This window comes from Alligator sinensis, unplaced genomic scaffold (assembly GCF_000455745.1).
Source record: "Alligator sinensis unplaced genomic scaffold, ASM45574v1 scaffold687_1, whole genome shotgun sequence".
In the NCBI taxonomy this organism is placed as follows: domain Eukaryota; kingdom Metazoa; phylum Chordata; order Crocodylia; family Alligatoridae; genus Alligator; species Alligator sinensis.
In genome coordinates, this window is record NW_005842662.1 from 395509 (window position 1) to 414411 (window position 18903).

The 18903-nt window shown below is 49.6% G+C and overlaps 1 long non-coding RNA gene across 2 annotated transcripts in view; it reads right to left on the minus strand.

Moving 5' to 3' along the window:
* Window positions 1-12774: 12774 nt before the first annotated feature.
* Window positions 12775-18903, minus strand: part of LOC112551924 — an 8188-nt gene continuing 2059 nt past the window's right edge. Inside the window, exons 2-3 of one of the 2 annotated variants that reach the window (XR_003096266.1) lie at window positions 13413-13653; window positions 12775-13027 (exon numbers count right to left, since the gene is read on the minus strand). This is a non-coding gene — a long non-coding RNA (uncharacterized LOC112551924). The remainder of the gene's footprint in view (window positions 13028-13412; window positions 13654-18903) is intronic. The other variant, XR_003096267.1, reaches the window with a different exon arrangement.

Below are 18903 nucleotides of genomic sequence, written 5' to 3' on the forward strand. Positions count from 1 at the left end.
GGGAGGTTGCTCCCTGCTGTTGCATGCACTTCCCAAGAGGGGAAATGGCGGGGCACATGCTCTCCCCAGATCTGTTGGCAGAACAGGGGAGGGTGCAACCTCAAGGCTCTCCAGCTGACTGCCATGCTCCTGGGTCCCCACACCAGCAGCGTGGGCCATAGCAAGGTGCCCCTTGCCCACCTGTCAGCAGCTATGGCAGCAGCGAAGAATTGTACCCCATATTGCTGCCGGATGGGCAGGGAGAGCCTCATCATGGCAGTGTGGCTGGTGTGGGGCTGCCAGGAATAGGGCAAAAGGACAGGAAGCTCCAAGCCTGCAGCAGGCAACCCACATCCTCCCCCATCAACCATGGGCTTCACTCAGCTCTGTTCCAGCCGTGCCACAGGGCAGGAGGGGAAAGGGAGATGGGCATATGTCCCACTTTCCAATTTGGAAAACATGGTCACCCCTAGCAGGTCCTCAATGAATGCATTTCTAAACACTTGGAGGAGAAGAAGGTGATTAGGAACAGTCAGTCTGAATTCACCAGGGGCAACTCATGCCTGACCAATGTGATTGCTTTTTATGATGAGATGACTGGCTCTGTGGATGCAGGGAAAGCAACGGACATAATAAACCTTGACTTTAGCAAGGGTTTTCATAAGGTCTCCCACAACAGTCTCACAGGCAAACTACAAAAGTATAAGTTGGATGAATGGACTCTAAGGAGGATAGAAAACTGTCTTGATCGTTGGACTTACAGATAGTAGTCAATGGCCTGATGTCTAGTTGGCAGCCGGTATCAAGTAGAGTGCCCCACGGGTCAGTCCTCCCTGGGGCTGATTTTCATAGTTTCATAGTTGGTAGGGTTGGAAGGGACCTGAGGAGATCATCTAGTCCGACTCCCTGCCGTGGCAGGAAAGAGTACTGGAGTCCAACGACCCCGGGCAGATGTTCATCCAGCCTTTTTTTAAAGACCCCCAGGGTAGGAGCCAGCACCACTTCTTTTGGAAGTTGGTTCCAGATCCTAGCCACCCTGACAGTGAAATAGCACCTCCTAATGTCTAGCCTGAATCTACACTCCGATAGCTTGTGTCCGTTGTTTCTGGTAACTCCCAGGAGTGCTCAGGGGAACAGGGACTCTCCCAATGCCTGCTGGTCCTGCTTGACTAGTTTGTAGACTGCCACTAGATCCCCCCTCAGCCTTCTCTTTTGGAGGCTGAACAGATTCAGGTCCCTCATCCTCTCCTTGTAGGGCCTGCCCTGCTGACCCCTGCTCATGTCTGGACCCTCTCCATATTGGCCACATCCCTCCTGAAGTGTGGTGCCCAGAACTGGACGCAGTACTCCAACTGAGGCCTGACCAGTGTCGCGTAGAGGGGGAGGATCACCTCCTTGGACCTGCTTGTGATGCATCTGTGGATGCACGACAAGGTGCGGTTGGCCTTCCTGACCGCATCCCCACACTGCCAGCCCATGTTCATTGTGGCATCAATGATGACTCCAAGATCCTTTTCTGTCTCGACACTGGCGAGAAGGGAGTTCCCCAGCCTGTAGGTGTGCCGCTGGTTCTTTCTCCTCTATTTTGTTCAATATCTTCATCAATGACCTGGAAGATGTCATAGACTGTATCCTCAGCAAGTCTGCAGATGACACCAAGCCGTGGGGAGTGGTACATACACTGGAAGATAGGGCTAGGATTCAGAGACACCTAGACAAATTGGAGGATTGGGTCAAAAGGAATATCATGAGGTTCAATAAGGACAAGTACAAAGTCCCACACCTAGGACAGAACAATCCCATGCTCTGGGATTTAGCTTAGGCTGCATCTGCACCTTTCCCAAGACCTGAAAAGGGATGCATTGTGCTTCAAACTTTGTTTAACATCTCTGCCAAGTCTACAGCTGGTTCAATAAAATATTTTTTTCCCCCAAGAACTCTGCTTCTCACATACTCCCTGGACCATCACTGCCCAGCACCACTCCTGCCCTAGTGCTACCAGTCTTGTAGACAGTCAAAAATAGGCTGAAATGTGATAAGCTTAGGGAGAAGTTCACTAGTTTCCCTCCCACCCCATGAACTCATTAGCTTTGGTAGATCCATGTTTTGAACTTCCCATGAGAACATTTCTAGTAGGAACCCTAGCAGGGTGCAGGCTGGGGGCTGACTGGCTGGGCAGCAGCTCTTCAGAAAAGGACCTGGGGTGACAGTGAATAATAAGCTGAATATAAGCCAATCGTGTGCCCTTGTTACCAAGATGGCTAACACCATACTGGGCTGCATTGGTAGGAGCATTGCCAGCAGATCAACAGAAGCCATTATTCCCCTCTATTCAGCACTGATAAGGCCACATCTGGAGTACCATGTTTTGGGTCCCCCACTACAAAAAAGATGTGGGCAAATTGGAAAGTCCAGCCTAGGGAAATGAAAATGGCTTGGGGGTTGGGGGACATCACTTCTAAGACAAGGCTGAGGGAAGCGGGTTTATTTAGTCAAGGGAAGAGAAAACTGAGAGGGGATTTAATAGCAGCCTTCAACTACTGAAGGGTGTTTCCGAAGAGGATTGACCTAGGCTGGTCTCAGTGGTGACAGATGACAGAACAAGGAGTAATGGTCTCAAGTTGCAGCAAGGGAGGTTTAGGTTAGATATTAGGAAAAATGTTCTCACTAGGAAGGTGGTGAAGCACTGGAACAGGTTACCCAGGGAGGTGGTGGCATCACCATCCTTGGAGGTTTTGAAGACCCAGCTAGACAAAGCCTTGGCTGGGATGATCTCATTGGGTATGGTCCTGTTTTGAGCAGGGGGTTGGAGTAGATGTCCTGCTATGGTCCTTTGTAACCCCTATAGTCTATGATTGTATCATTCTATGAATGGGGTATGCAACGATCTGTACAATTTTTCTTTCTGTGTAATATGTTGGACACCTGCCTAGGGTTCCTACTAGAAATGTTTTCACGGGAAGTTCATAACATGGATCTACCAAAACTAATGAGTTCATGGGGGGAAAAAAAACAACCTAGTGAACTTGTTCCTAAGCTCATCACATCTCAGGCTATTTTTGACTGTCTACAAGACTGATAGCACTAGGGCAGGAGTGGTGCTGGGCAGTGATGGTCCAGGGAATATGTGAGAAGCGGAGTGCTTGGGGGGAAAAAATCTTCTATTGGACCAGCTGTAGACTTGGCAGAGTTGTTAAACAAAGTTTGATGCACAAAGCATCTCTTTTCAGGTCTGGGGAAAGGTGCAGCCTAAGCTAAATCCCAGTTAAAAAAAAAGCTCTCTGAATTTAAATAAAACCTAACAATAACTATCCCCGCAGTGTTTCAAGGAAGTTCATCTTTAAATGAGGTCAGAAAAACTTAGGAAAGAGGAAATGTGACTTAGCCAGCAATGTGAAATGGTTTTGCATACCATAACTGCAGATCCCACCGTGCAGACATCCTCAAGAAAATACACCCCTCCCTCTCCTCCAGGTCACCCTGTTTGGAATCAGCAGGGATTAAGGGTAATCAAGAGAAAAAGCTGGTGAGCTGATGATGCATCACCTGGGAGAGAAGGCCTCAGGATATAGGACCATGGTCGTCTGTCATAATGTCGGTCAATTAAGTCCATCCCGCTAAGATCTCAGGACAGAGGTCTTTAACTTCTATCTCTAGCCTGCAAACTGGGCACAGTCTATGTCACTCAAGGATGCACTGGGTGACTTTTCAAAAAGCTTGTTTTACTGCAAAAGACTTCCATTCACCATAGAAGCCTTGATATCCCCTCTTGGGGGGACAAGTTACTTGAGGCCATTCAGAATATGAATCTGGGAAAAACTTGGCTTCTCTGCTGAGATCTACAGACTCTTGTCTGACCAGAGACTCTATCTGTTTCCTGAGTCACTCTGGGAAAGCATCCTTGTCCCAGTGCTGAATTCACCCTGATATCGATTCCTTCTAAGCCAGGGACACCTCCCATAGCACCTTGCAACTATCAGCCAGTTTCACTTAAGAATCACGATGTCAAAATACTGGTGATGAGACTGGAGAAGGTTTGAGACTAGATGAGATGGAAGAACCAATGCAAATGTATTGCTATTACAGCAGTGAAGCAGGATGACCCACAACCACATGTCGATCTAGCTTTGGGTGCATCTGCCATTTTGGCAGAGTTTTACGATGTTTTCTCCTTCCAAAAGGAAGCTGATTCTTATCTTTTTCCCTAATTAGGAGGACAGCAGCAGGCTACTGAGATACTGCACAGGCCCCTTGAATAGCACATCATCAAACAGATGAGAAGCAGGAGGGATTATCATCAGCCTGTCCAAGGTAAACAGAAAGGATGGTGTCACTGCGGGAAGAGCCAAGAACAAAGTAACAACAAAGGAGATTCACTGCGATTCCTCCATAAGATCTTGTTCACCTCCCCACACCCTCATACTCACGTGTTGTCCTACCCTCTGCTATATAAATCCCACGATTCCCTGTCATGCTTTCTATTTGGAGTGCTATCATCAAGTGTCCACGTCTTTGGTCTGTGGTGGCACTGAAGTCCTCATTGAGCATCGCCATGAGGGTCCTTCTCCTTCTCTTTGCTCTTCTCTTCTTGGTTTTCCAGGCGCAGGCTCAGCACAAAGCCCAGGAAGAAGCCCAGGACCCAGCGCTTCAGGATGAGGCAGAAGCAATGTTGGCAGCCCCAGGTAGGACACCAACCGGTGTAGGAGAGTAACGGGACTGTCTGGGTAGATGTGAAGGCACCACACCAGGCATGTCCAGGTTGCAGGACCCTGGACATAACTATTATTCATGAGTGTTTAATGTGTCCACTTCCACTTTTCAAACCAGGCCCCTCACAAAGACTCTCTCTCCTAACCACCTCAATCATGGGTTCTCCCTCATCTCTGGTAGGGGCTAATTCATAGCCAGAGCAACACTAGGGATACAGCACCTCTCCAGCCCCCAGAGCAGACTCTTTGGGAGCCATTGGTAACAACAATCTGGTCCAGTAGGAAGGAACTGGACTGTAACTCGGATTGTAACTCCATCTGCATTAGGTACTTAAATGCCTCCTTCTTATCAGAGCACCTCTCCAGCCTTAATTAGAATATCCTCACAAGTCAGAGAATCAGAGAAAATGAGGGTGGAAGGAACCTCAGGGGGTCATATCTAGTCCAACCCCCTGCTCAAAGCAGGGCCAACCCCAGCTACATCATCCCAGACAAGACTTTGTCCATCAAGGTCTTAAAAACCTCCACGGATGGATTTCCCACAAGCTGTCTGGGAAGCCTGTTCCAGTGTTTTGCTACCCTCTTCATGAGAGTTTTTCCCAATATCTAACCTATACTTCCCTTGCTGCAACTTGAGCCCGTTGCTCCTTGTTGTGTCATCTGCCACCACCGAGAACAGTCCAGCTCCATCCTCTTTGCAACCCCCCTGCAGTTAGTTGAAGGCTGCTATTAAATCTCCCTTATTCTTCTCTTCTCCAGACTAAATAAGCCCAGTTCCTTCAGCCTGTCCTCATAAGTCACATCCCCCAGCCCCTGAACCATTTTTGTTGCCCTCCGCTGCACTCTCTCCAATTTGTCCACATCCTTTCAGTAGTGGCGGCCCAAAACTGGACACAGGACTCCAGATGTGGCCTCACCGGTGCAGAATAGAGGGGAAAATCACTTCCCTTGATCCTACCAGTGCAGCCCAGAGTGCCATTGGCTTTCTTTGCAACAAGGGCACGCTGTTGGCTCATATTCAGCTCACTGTCCACTGTAACCCCAGGGTCTTTTTCTCCCCTCTGAAGGTACAAAAAAGCTATAGAGACCAATTAATGATCTTGTGAGGTCTCTTCCAGCCTCTAACTTCCATGAATCTCTGAACTCATGAGAGGGCTTGCTGGTAAAAGAGAGGGGAGACCAAATCCGGATCTCCTGAGTCTCAAACTGCATCCCTAGCCATTGACCCATCCCTCCTTCACTATTATGTGTGCCACTGAGCAGCTGTGTGACCTTGGGTGAGTCATATAACCATTCTTCCTCTCCCACTGTCTCTCTCTTCTAGGCAATTTAAGCTTATGAGGGCAGGGACTGGGTTCACCCATCTCAGCAGAGATAGTGCAATCTGACTGTAATACAAGTAATGAAGGGGTCTCAGACAGAAGGCCCAGGGGCAGTATATTGCTCATGGTGTGTGAGGATGTGGCCAGCAGTATTTGGGGCCTGGCATGCAATCTGGGGCTCTGGGGCCCCAGCAGATATGGCCCTCAACAGCGGGGAGTGACCATGAGCTTTGGTACAGCCCTCAGTTAGACACAGTCCTCAGTCACCCTGTGGCCACTTGCCCCACTGACACTGTAGTAGCCACAGTGGCCACAGACACCAGTGCTGCAGCTGCCACCCTTTGACCCAGGTATGATCTGGCTTGCAAGGAGGCCCCATGGTCCATATCCAGCCTGGGTTCAATCCCCCTGAAGTGATGACCAAGGATGAGGTGAATATCAGCTGACAGTGGCCCCAAGCAGTAGCAGTACATTCACCTGTCCAGGCAGTAGGCAGTTCCCGTTGTTGGGACTCATCAATGCACCCAGTCCTATCTTTACCTGCCTTTGCGAATTAAAGTGTCCTTACGACCTCCTTTCCCCCATGCAGAAAACAGCCCAATTTCGAGAAGCAACTGTAAGCGCAGTGGTGCCATATGCCGGGTCGGATTTTGCTTCGGAGGTGAAGTCAAGTTGGGATCCTGTGCTTTCCTCCGCCCTTGCTGCAAGGAGTTGCCAGGGCTCTGAAGGAAGACCTCACAGATGATATGAGAGAGCCAGAGAGAGGGATTGCTGCATTCATTCTGCTTTTCTAAGTCATGTTCTGATTCCCAAATCATGTTGCCTAAATTAAATGATGCTTGCACAAGACAGGGCCTGTGTCTTTAATGTTTTCAATGCAACCATCATATCTCGGGGGTGCCCCTTTGCTGTTCTGGCTGGCTAATGAAGGACATGGGCACAGGGGAGATTTTGTGAGCACAGTGACTGGAGCGCTGCTGACTGCAAAGACATTTGTCAATGATCTGGGGACATGGGAGGAGGAACAGGAAGAGGATCCCCAGGACCCCCAAACCTTCCCCAAACTGAACAGTTCAGGACCTGGCCCATGAATGGACACTGCCACACAATGGCTGATCAAGAAAATGACCTGCAAGCTTGGTTTCTATCCCATGAAAAATCAAAGGACAGATGGGGGAGGAAGAGAGAGGGATGCTTCTTGGTAGCAGCCCCAGCCCGAGCCTGGAAAGGGGAGAGGGGACCAGCTGCAGCTCCTTTCCTTTCACCAACCTGAAGACCTGCAGGTGGAGGAGAGGGGAGGCTCAGAGGGCAAATGAGGCAGGGGCTGGGACAGAAATAATAGGGTTTCATTTGCCCTTAGTCTGACATCCTTAGAGGGACAAACTTCTTGTTCCCTATGATGCCTAAGAAGGGACAAACCTTCATTGCTGCAAGTCATGCTGTGCCCAGCATGGAGCACTCTGCTTGGAGGTACGTGCATTTTAATGCTCATTACAAGATAAACCTGGTCGACCATAGTATCAGACTTAACTGATACGGGTCAAATCAGTTTATGAAACTTGTGTCCCAGACCCCTTCCTGGTTCAAGTTAAATCAGAGTCCCCCAGCATCCCAGCATGCTTTGCAGCCCTGGGCTGGGATGTTCTGTCTGCTCCAGCAGACAAGGTTTGTAGGGCTAAGGGTTGGGGACAGGGATTAAATCCCCCTTCCCCCAGTTAAACCCCTCTTCCCCCGAGTACAGAGCTGCCCTGCCCTGCTAAATTAACTGAAAATGGCTGCTGGCTGTGACTGGACTACAAATCCCAGAGGTACCTGGAAGCAGGAAGAGGAAGTGATGGGTACCCTTGCAGAGTCCTGTTACTGTGATTCTGGGTTGGAAATCCCAGAGACCTCTGGGGCGGCAGGAAGAAGAATCAAACACACAGCCTATACTAACTATGTGCTAGATAGCTATGCTTTAGCACCCCCCAGCTTCTGGCCTGAGCTACTGCAAGCACGTGGCTGCATTACCTGAATCAAAAGGAAATATGTGTCCTGTTGTTTCTCAGTTTAATCTCTGCAGCATAGACTAACTGGCAAAGACTGGATCGATTCAGCTGCAGGCTTTTTGACTGTCTGTACTTAGCCAATATGAGGATATCCACATTTTACTGCATTTTTCCATGGCAAATGGAAAACAGGGATCCCTGCTAATGACCCTGTCAGGGGGAAGCTGCAGCTTCCAGCTGCTGGACCTGCTCAGACCTTTCAGCAGCTGTCTCCTGATTGCACAGGTGGAGTTCAAAGAAAAGCAGCTGGTGCTGAGATGCTCTTAATGAAATCTTGGGAATTGGTGAGTACATGTTTGATGCTCAATTTCTCTGGATGTTTCCTCTCTCTTTAGGTCTTGTGCTGCTCAGAGCAGGGGTCACAGCTAAGCAAAGCCCTGCAGAGAGAAGGTCTGGGGCAGACGAACTGCTGGAGAGCTCTAGCAGGGGTGAGTGATGGCTAGGTTGCCTAAGGAAGGGTGGAAAAGTGGATGTTGTTTTTACCGGTGTTAAGGGAACATGATTTGTGTACCTTTGTTTGCCCTGCTCCACGCTCCGTGTGATGCTGGAAAAGTCTCTTTGGTCCTCAACAAGATACAAATACCCAAAACAGGATTTCAGTGCCATGTTGATGCCTAAGTGCACAACTCCAAGGTCATGGAGTGGTGACATGTGCCAGTGACCAGAAATAGGACTATTCAGACATAGAGGTAGATCCATTAATCCATTAGCACATTCACCTAGAAAAAGAATATATATATACGAACGGCCTGGTACTCTTGGAAAATGACTCTCTGCTTATGGGGGACTTCGACAATTACTGAAGTGTTGTTGAAAGTCCTGGGTTAGGGTTGAAACAGCTTAGCCCTGTTGAATATCTCTGGGTTCAGGTTAGAGGTGAGAGCAACAAGGTGAGTATGCTATAGGCTGCCAGACCAGGAGGAAGTGGTGGATGAGGCTTTCTTCAAACAGCTAGCTAAAGTTTCCCACTCCATTTGTCCCACATTCCCTTTATTGTGCAGGGATCTGTGTTTTCCATTCACTGCAGAAAACCACGGGAAATGCCAGGTTTCCTGGAGCTGGAGTTGAGCAGGATGTAGATGGCACCACATGCATGTATATCCATGCCCATATCCATATGGCCAGCAACAAAGCCCCAATCAGGGGTAGAGGGAGGTCCCCCAGCTGCCTGCAGGTGAGTGCAGAGGGGCAGACTGAGGCTTCTATGGTGAGGGTGGGAGTAGGGCAAGGTTGGTGGCTGGGGGTGCTGCCCAGGCAGGACAGTGTATGGGGCCCAGGGCAGGAATGTGCAGCCACAGGGCCCAAGAGGGGAACAGGATGGAGCCAGAGACAGCTTCTCCAGTGAGTGAGGGGGGGTGGCTTCCTCCTCTTGCATGCACTTCCCCGGAGGGGAAATGGTAGGGGCACATGCTCCCCCGAAATCTGTTGGCAGAATGGAGGATGATGCGGACTCAGGGCTCTTCACCTGACTTCTGTGCTCCTGGGATCTCCACACCAGCAGTACATGCCATGGCAAGGTGCCCCTTGTCTGTCTGTCCACAGCCATGGCAGCAATGCAGAGTTGTACCCCGTACTGTTGCTGGGTGAGCAGGGAAACCTCGCCATGCAGTGCTGCAGGCATAGGACTCCCAGACATAGGGCAGCAGGATGGGGGAAAGGGAGGTGGAAATATATTCCTCTTTCCAATTTGGAAAATGTGGTCAACCCAAGCAGGTCCTCAAGGAATCCATTTCTAAGCACTTGGAGGAGAAGAAGGTGATTATGAATGGTCAGCATGGACACACCAAGGGCAAGTCATGCTTGACCAATCTGATTGCTTTCTATGATGAGATGACTGCTTCCATGAATGTGCAAAGACCAGTGGATGTGGTGTACCTTGACTTCAGTGAAGCTTTCGATATGGTCTCCCACAATGTTGTCGCAGGCTAGCTAAAGAAGTTCAAGCTGAATGAATGGACTGTAAGGTGGATAGAAACTGCCTGATAAATTGGGTCGAGAGGATAGTAGTCAACGGCTTGATGTCTACCTGGAAGTCAAGTGGAGTGCCTCAGGGGTTGGTCCTGGGGCCGGTTTTATTCAATATATTCATTAGTGACCTGCAAGAAGGTATAGACTGTATCCTCAACAGGTTTGCAGATGACACCAAGTATGGTGGGTAGTAGATCGTATGTCTGGTTCTGCGTTTGTGCTATGCCTAGTCCAACGAGGTCTCATACCTGCAAAGGCCAGATGCTCATCACTATTTTGGGCTTTTGTTCATAGTTGTTCATAATCATCAGGGTTGGAAGGGACCTGAGCAGATCATCAAGTCTGACCCCCTGCCATGGGCAGGAAAGAATGCTGGGATCAAAAGACCCCAGCTAGGTGATTATCTAGCCTGCTTTTGAAGACCCTCAAGGTAGGAGCGAGCACCACTTCCCTTGGAAACTGGTTCCAGATCCTGGCCACCCTGGCTGTGACACACTGGCCTTTTTCCAGTCCCTTGGCACCTCGCCAGAGCACCAAGAGTGCTCATAAAGCCATGCCAGGGGCCCTGCAATGACCCTTTCTAATTCCCTCAGCACTCTTGGGTGGAGATCACCTGGACCTGCTGACTTGAACATGTCCAGCCCCACCACAAGTTCCCTAACTTGTACCTCCCTGACCCTAGGCCTGGTGGTGCCTCTCCTGAGTCTGTCTGGCATCCCAGTATGGGAGATGTCCCAATCCCTGCTCAGAAAAAATTGAGGCAAATAATTTGTTAAAGAGGTCCACTTTTTCATCTGGTGCAACCACCAGATGGCCAAGCGTGTCCTGCAGGGCCCCACGTTACTCGGTGCCTTCTTTTTACTCACTGTGTATTTAAAAAAGGACTTCTTGTTATCTTTGATCCTGGACACTAGTCCCAGTTCCGTCTCTACCTTAGCCTTCTTAACAGCCCCCCTATAGTCTCGACCCACGGTGATATAATCAACCTTGATGAGATCCCCTCTCTTCCACCAGACGTACACCTACTTTTTTAGCATTCAGATATTGCTGAATGCCTTTGGTGAGCCATTATGGCTTTTGAGCACTCTTCCCGTCTTTGATTGGCCTTAGGACTGTCACCCTTTGGGCTTGGAGGATCGTCTCCTTAAGAAACGACCATTTGTCTTCGACTCCCAACTCCCCTACCCTCCAGGACCTCAGTGCCTTTGGTACTAATCTCCTCAACTCATTGAAATCGGTCATCCTGAAGTCAAGATCTGCTGCCCTACTGCAGGCCTTTGACACCCTGTGCTGGAAGGTGAATTCCAGTAGGCGATGATCGCTATCGCTCAGGTGGTCGGGGACCCACAATCCCCTCACCAGGTCATTGCCTGTAGCCAGGACCAGGTCCAGCAAGGCATTTCCCCTGGTGGGGCTGTGCACCTCCTGGGTTAGGTGGATGTCCTCTATCTCAGCTAGGAACCTAATGAGCAGTCAGAACTGGCTCACTGCTCCTCCCAGCAGATGTCTGGGTAGTTTATGTCACCTACGATGACTACATCTCTTGACTTAACTGCCTCCGCAAGCTGACCTGAGAATTCCTGGTCCTGCTCTTCCCCCTGGTTGGGTGGTCTGTAGCAGACCCCCACCATTAAGTCCCTTTCCCCATGACCCCCTTGTATCCTAACCCAGAGCAGTTCAGTCCACTCCTCCTCTGACACTAACATCTATGCAGGGGGTCGGACTCGATGATCTATTGAGGTCCCTTCCCACCCTAACATCTATGAATCTATGACCCCGTTCTCTTTGACGTAGAGCACCACACCCCCGGCTTTCCTCCCCATTCTATTCCTTCCTTTTCCTTTTTATGTAGCTTAGCCAAAAGAAGGAAGCACAGAGGCCTGGTGGTTCCCTGTCAGTGGGTCACATAAATCCACACAACAATACCCTGGCCTGGCTTCCTACATCCTACTCCTTCGACTGGCCTCTGCCTGCTTCCAAAGCATACACTCCAGTGAGCACCCTCAGTGGCTCGTGAACTAAATAAATGGAGATTGACTGGAAATCACTGCAGCTATTCTGTGTTTACACTGCTGCTCTTGAAAACAGAATTTGGTCTGGTCTCTTTATCTTTTCACATATCCCGGTACTTCCCTGAGGACCTGGGGCAATTTCTAGCATGAGTCTTTCCCTGGAAAACTTTGCATCTCTTACTCACATTTGCATATAAATAATTGATCTGTGACCATCTTCCTGAGATGCAGATCATCTTCCTGGGTGGGGAGCAAAGGAGGTGGTTGTGGAGAAGAGCCAGAGGAACAAGGACACACCTGTACCACGTCCACAGCGGTCTTCCCAAGCACAGCCCAGCCAGCCCACTCATGCACTACATTTCTCACACCCAGAAAGGAGGGTTTCTCTGAAGCACCAGGGCCCACCGCTCCTAACTACACCAGGGCAGTAGCGTGGCAGCCTCATCATTGTAGGAGCAGTATTTCCAGAGCCTCTGCTGGAGAAATGGTGGGCAACTTTGAGTCTCCTCCTGAGCCCAACTGGTAAAACCACGAGGAGTCCTTTGTTTGTCCAAGGTAGGAAAGGGGTTTGCAGGGAGTTCAGGGGTTGGATGGAGCCCATGGTCCCTGGGAATGCAGCTGGAGGGGTGAGGTTTGCCTCTGCTTAACCCATTTGGGCAACCTTATCCAGTTCTGTCCCCATCCCAAGCACCCACCCCAGGGATGACAGAAACAAAGCCAAATACAGTCAATGATATCACTGCCAGGTTAGGTTGTAATCAGGGAACTAAGGAGGTGAGAACAGTTGATGTGGGTCTATCCAGAGCAGCGCATGCACCGAAGGTCCCATTTGGACATCTCCGCTCCCCTTCAGCAGGCCCTTTACATGCGTACACAGCAAATGAAGGTGCCGTAACACTTGCCAACCATCACTTCATGGCCAGTGCATCTTGGACGGCATGAACCGCCTGAATAGGAACATATCATGGGGTTGTTTTGCCCACCAGCACCTGAACAAGAGAAAAAAAGGTCACTGTGACTTTATGCTCCCCTTTTCCAAGCATGGGAATTTCAGCACAAGAGGAATGATGATAATAGGACAGGAAATGGCCACAGGTAAGGCAGGGGCTGACAGACCAGTTTGCCAGTGAAACTGTGACATCTATATAACATTAAAACAACAATACACATACATGGCAGGATACATGGCAGCGCTGGACAGAGCAATCTGGAAGGGACGTGTAAACCAAATGCAGTCCTTGGTTAAAATCCCAGCAGCAAGGGCCCCCTCCACCCATTGAGACCAACTCTCATGCCTGCTCTCCCCATCCACACCGATGTCCCTTCCTCGTGCAAGCACCCGTGCCATGGACACCCCCAGCCCTTGCATCCTACCTTCAGCTTCCACATCGCCTTTTGTTTCCGAAGCATCATCCTCCACCCCATCCCAGGTGTCCGCTTCCTTCTGGGGTTGCTTCTCACCCACCGGATTGGACATGGCCCGGACATGGAGAACCAAGAGGACCAGGGCAAAGAGAAGGCAGGGGGTCTTCATGGCTGCAGGTTGCCTGGGATTCAGGAGACACCAGAAGAGATGAAGCTGTGAGACACTGTGAGACTGGAGCTCCTCTGAGGACTGTTGGAAGAGAGTCCTTGCTTTATATGTCTTTCCAAGGAGGAAGGCAGAGGGAATTACAGCATGGGGGATTTCTCAGGGAAGCTGCTCTAATCTGCTGCACAGCCTGCTGTCATGTGTCCCTTGTGTTTGGTGAAAGCTTGCTGGAGATAAGCCCTCCCTGCTCTCCAGCTGTGCAAGTATCAATTTACAGTGGTGCAAGTGTCACCTCAGAGGTATCCCTTGCATCTGTCTTCCTTTAAGCAAATATAATAAAATCACCCCACTCCTGTCTCCTGGTCTGGCACAGTCAGGCATGTGTTGCAAAATCTTAGTTCATTGATTCCCTCTTCTAATCAGGGTTTGTACAGCACCTGGCACAATTAGGCTTTGATCCATGACCAGGACTCCTAGATGCTACCACATGGCATTCCCTGTATGAATTTTGAGGCCTGTTCATTGCTGGCTTGGGCATTAATTCTTCAGTGTTGCTACTGAAACTGCTGGATAATCCTTCCGGGACATCTTAGGTCTGGCCTCCAGGCTGACAGCAGATTGGGCCAGCAGATTGATCCCTCTGTCCTCTACAGAAGGGAACAGACCTTGCCTAGCAAAGTCCTCTGTTACTGCCTTGTTTGAGGCTCCTTGATTCTGCAGTGTTCCCTTTTCCTTGCAAACCTCTTTTTCTCTCAGCAAGCTTACAGTGAAGGAATGTGAGAGAGAGTTGCCCAGCTAATTCCCTAGCAAACACCCCCTGGGCTGTAGTTAAACAAGGGGCTGTAGTTAAACTGGACTCTAGTTAAACAACTGGACTCTAGTTATACAAGGGGCTTAAGTATCCGCCTAGCTGCTGAGTTTTAGCTGCTTAAAATGCAACTCTGTAGGTTAGTCTTAAGTCCTAGGGCCGTGCAAGGCTTCGGACCATGCTTCAGATCCAGAGAAGCATGTCCAGTCGAAGTTCTGACTTCTCCATTAGGCTTTCTGAATGGGTTCAGAGCTTCCAAAGCACTTTGGAAAACCTTTGAAGCCGCTTCAGAGATCCGGCCATAGGGATTTATAATGGGGAATCAATGAAACATCTATAACTTTGTTGCTTTTTTCTGATTTGCATGAAACTTGCAGGGCTGGTAGTGTCTGTAGAGGGAATGATGCCTGCCAAGCTTCAAGAAGATCAGTGCAGGGCTTCTAGGAGAGCTGAACCCCAAATTCTTGAAAGCAAAGCTCGGGTCACATGTGTGTGTTACACCACAGAGGGGTGAAAACTGCAGGGCTGGTAGCCCCTAGTGAGGCCACAAAGCCTGCCAAGTTTCAAGGTGATAGGTGCAGGGGTTTGGGGGGATGTGCACCCCCAGTTGCTGACAGGCAAAACTCATGACATAGATGACCCTGTGTGTGTTAAGGCACAGCAAACGGAAAGCTGCAGGGATGGTAGCCCCTGGTGCAGCCACAAAGCCTGCCAGCTGTTGAGCAGATCAGTGCAGAGCTTCTGGGTTCTGGAGCCCTGCACCCCTAGCTGCTGACAGGCAAAACTCGTGACGTGGGTGCTTGTGCAACTGACTGTCTCTGCTTTGGGCAGTTGATTGTCTGTATTGACAATTTCCTCTCCTTAGTCTGTCTGTGGTTTTGTAGGTGTTAATTGTTGATAATTAACTGGTTACATTAGCTAGCAACTGTGTATTGAGCTGGTTCCTGAGTGAATCATCATTGACTGGTAACTGGTAACACAGTAGCTTAGCAGCCAGGCCTGCAGCAGTTGTCTTGTCCTGCCCTCTGCTTTATAAATCCCACAATTCCCTGCCATGCTTTCTATTCGAGTGCTATCATCAACTATCCATGTCTTTGGTCCGTGGTGGCACTGAAGTCCTCACTCAGCATCACCATGAGGGTCCTTCTTCTTCTCTTTGCTCTTCTCTTCTTGGTTCTCCAGGCGCAGGCTCAGCACAAAGTCCAGGAAGAAGCCCAGGACCCAGCACTTCAGGATGAGGCAGAAGCAGTGATGGCAGCCCCAGGTAGGACACCAACCAGTGTAGGAGAGTAATGGGGCTGTCTGGGTCAGTGTGAAGGCACCACATCAGGCATCTCTGGTTTGCAGGACCCTGGGCATAACCATTATTCACAAGTGTTTATTATGTTCACTTCCAGTATTATGAATTACTTTTTATTAATGCACCCAGTCCTGCCTTTGGGAATGAAAATGTCCCTAAGACCTCCTTTCCCCTGTGCAGAGAGTACCCCAATTTCAAGAAGCCACTGTAGGTGCAGTGGTACCATGTGCCAGACTGAATTTTGCTTCAGAGGTGAAGTCAAGTTGGGATCCTGTACTTTCCTTCACCCTTGCTGCAAGGAGTTGCTAGGGCTCTGAAGTCGGGGCCAGCATCTGAAGGAAGACCTTACGGAGGATATGAGAGATCCAGAGAGAGGGAGAGCTGCATTAATTCTGCTTTTCTGGGTCATGTTCTGAATCCCAAATCATATTGCCTAAATTAAATGATGCTTGCACAAGACAGGGCCCATGTCTTTAATGCTTTTAGGGCAAATATCATAACTCAGGAGTGCCTGTTTGCTGTTCTGGCTGGCAAATGAAGAACATGGGCACAGGAGAGATCTCATGAGCACAGTGGCTGGAGTGCTGCTGACTGCTGCTGGACCTGCATGGACCTTTCAGCAGATGTCTCCTGATTGCACAGGTGGAGTTCAAAGAAAAGCAGCCAGTGCCAAGATGCTCTTAATGAAATCATGGGAACTGGTGAGTACTTATTCAATGCTCTGCTTCTCTGGATGTTCCCTCTCTCTTTAGGTCTTGTGCTGCTCAGAGCAGGGGTCGCAGCTAAGCAAAGCCCTGCAGAGAGAAGGTCTGGGGCAGAGGAGCTGCTGCAGAGCTCTAGCAGGGGTGAGTGATGACTAGGTTGCCTAAGTAAGGGTGGAAAAGTGGATGTTGTTTTTACCGGTGTTAAGAGAAAATGATTTGTGTACCTTTCTTTGCCCTGCTCCACATGCCATCCGATGCTGGACAAGATGCTTTGGTCCCCAACAAGACACAAATTCCCACAATGGGATTTCAGTGCCATCTTGATGCCTAACCGCGCAACTCTAAGGTCATGGAGTGGTGACATGTTCCAGTGACCACAAATAGGACTAGTCAGACACAGAGATAGATCTATTAATCCATTAGCACATTTGCCACTCAGAGAAAGCATATATACGGACAGCCTGGGTAGTACTCTTGGAAAACGACTCTCTCTGCTTCTGGGGGACTTGAACAATTACTGAAGTGTTGTTGAAAGTCCTGGTTTAGGGTTGAAACAGGTTTAATATCTCTGGTTTAGGGTTACAGGGGACAGCAACAAAGTGGGGGTCTGCTATAGGCTGCCAGACGAGGAGGAAGTGGTGGATGAGGCTTTCTTCAAACAGCTAGCTGAAGTTTCCCACTCCATTTGTCCCAGATTCCCCATATTGTACAGGGATCTGTGTTTTCCATTCACTGCAGAAAACCAAGGGAAATGGCAGGTTTCATGGGGTGGGGGAGGCGATGGACTTGTGTGGGATTTAGGGGGCCCCACATGCATGTATGTCCATGCCCACATGCACATGGCCAGAAACAAAGCCCCAAACAGGGGTGGAGGGCAGCTCCCCCAGCTGCCTGCAGGTGAGTGCAGAGGGGCAGACTGAGGCTTCTATGGCGATGGTGGGAGTAGGGCAAGGTTGGTGGCTGGGGATGCTGCTCAGGCAGGGCAGTGTATAGGGCCCAGGGCAGGAATGTGCAGCCACAGGGTCCAAAAGGGGAACAGGGCGGAGCCACAGACAGCTTCTCCAGGGAGTGAGGGGCACATGCCCCCCCAGATCTGTTGGCAGACTGGGGGAGGATGTGGGCTCAGGGCTCTCCTCCTGACTACCTTGCTCCTGGGATCCCCACACCAGCAGCACATGCCATGGCAAGGTGCCCTTTGCCCCTCTGTCCATAACTGTGGCAGTAGCGTAGAGTTGTGCCCCGTACTGTTGCTGGGTGGGCACGGAAAGCCTCACCATGACAATGCAGCAGGCATAGGGCTCCCAGACATAGCATAGATATATGCCCAGCATGTGGGCATATATCCCTGTTTCCTATTTGGAAAACGTGGTCACCCCAAGCAGGTCTTTAAGGAATCCATTTCTAATCACTTGGAGGAAACAAGGTGATTATGAACGGTCAACATGGATACACCAAGGGCAAGTCATGCTTGACCAACCTTATTGCGTTCTACAATGAGATGACTGGTTCCACGGATGCGCAAAAACCAAGGGATGTGGTGTACCTGGACTTCAGTGAGGCTTCTGATACCTTCTCCCACAACATTGTCGCAGGCTAACTAAAGAAGTACAAGTTGAATGAATGGACTGTAAAGAGGAGAGAAACTGGCTGATTCATTGGGCCCAGAGTATAGTAGTCAATGGCTTGATGTCTACCTGGCAGTCAAGCTGAATATGAGCCAGCAGTGTGCTCTTGTTACCAAGAAGGCTTATGGCATCATGGGCTGCATTGGTAAGTGTGTTGCCAGCAGATCCAGGGTAGAGACTCTTCCCTTCTATTCAGGACTGATGTCGCCCCATCTGGAGTACTGGGTCCAGTTTTGGACCCCTCACTACAGAAAAAAATGTGCACAAATTGGAGACAGTCCAACAGAGGGTAACAACAGGGGTACAGGGGCTGGGACACATGATTTCTGAGGAAAGGCTAAGGGAACTGGGCTTATTCAGTATGCAGATGAGAAGACTGAGAGGGGATTTAATAGCAATCTTCAGCACTTCAGGGTGTTTTCAAAGAAGATGGAGCTAGACTGTTCTCAGAGGTGGCAGATGACAGAACAAGGAACAATGGTCTCAAGCAGCAGCAAGGAAAGTTTAGGTTAGCTGTCAGGAAAAACACTTTCCATTAAGAAGGGAGCAAAGCCATGGAACAGGTTACCCAGAGAGGTTGTGCAATCTCCATCTTTGGAGGTTTTGAAGACCTGGCCTGACAAAAGCCTTGCTAAGATAATCTCATTGGGGATGGTCCTGTTTTGAGCAGGGGGTTGAAGTAGATGACCTATGGTCCTTTCTAACCCCTATTTTCTATGATTGAATGATTCTATGAAGGTGGTATTCAACTATCTGTTCAATTCTTATGACTGTATAATCCAGGAAATATGTGAGAAGCAGAGTTCTTAGAGGGAATATCTGGTGTTGGACCAACTGTAGACTTAGCAACGATGTTAAACAAAGTTTGAGGCACAAAGCATCCCTCATCATGTCTAG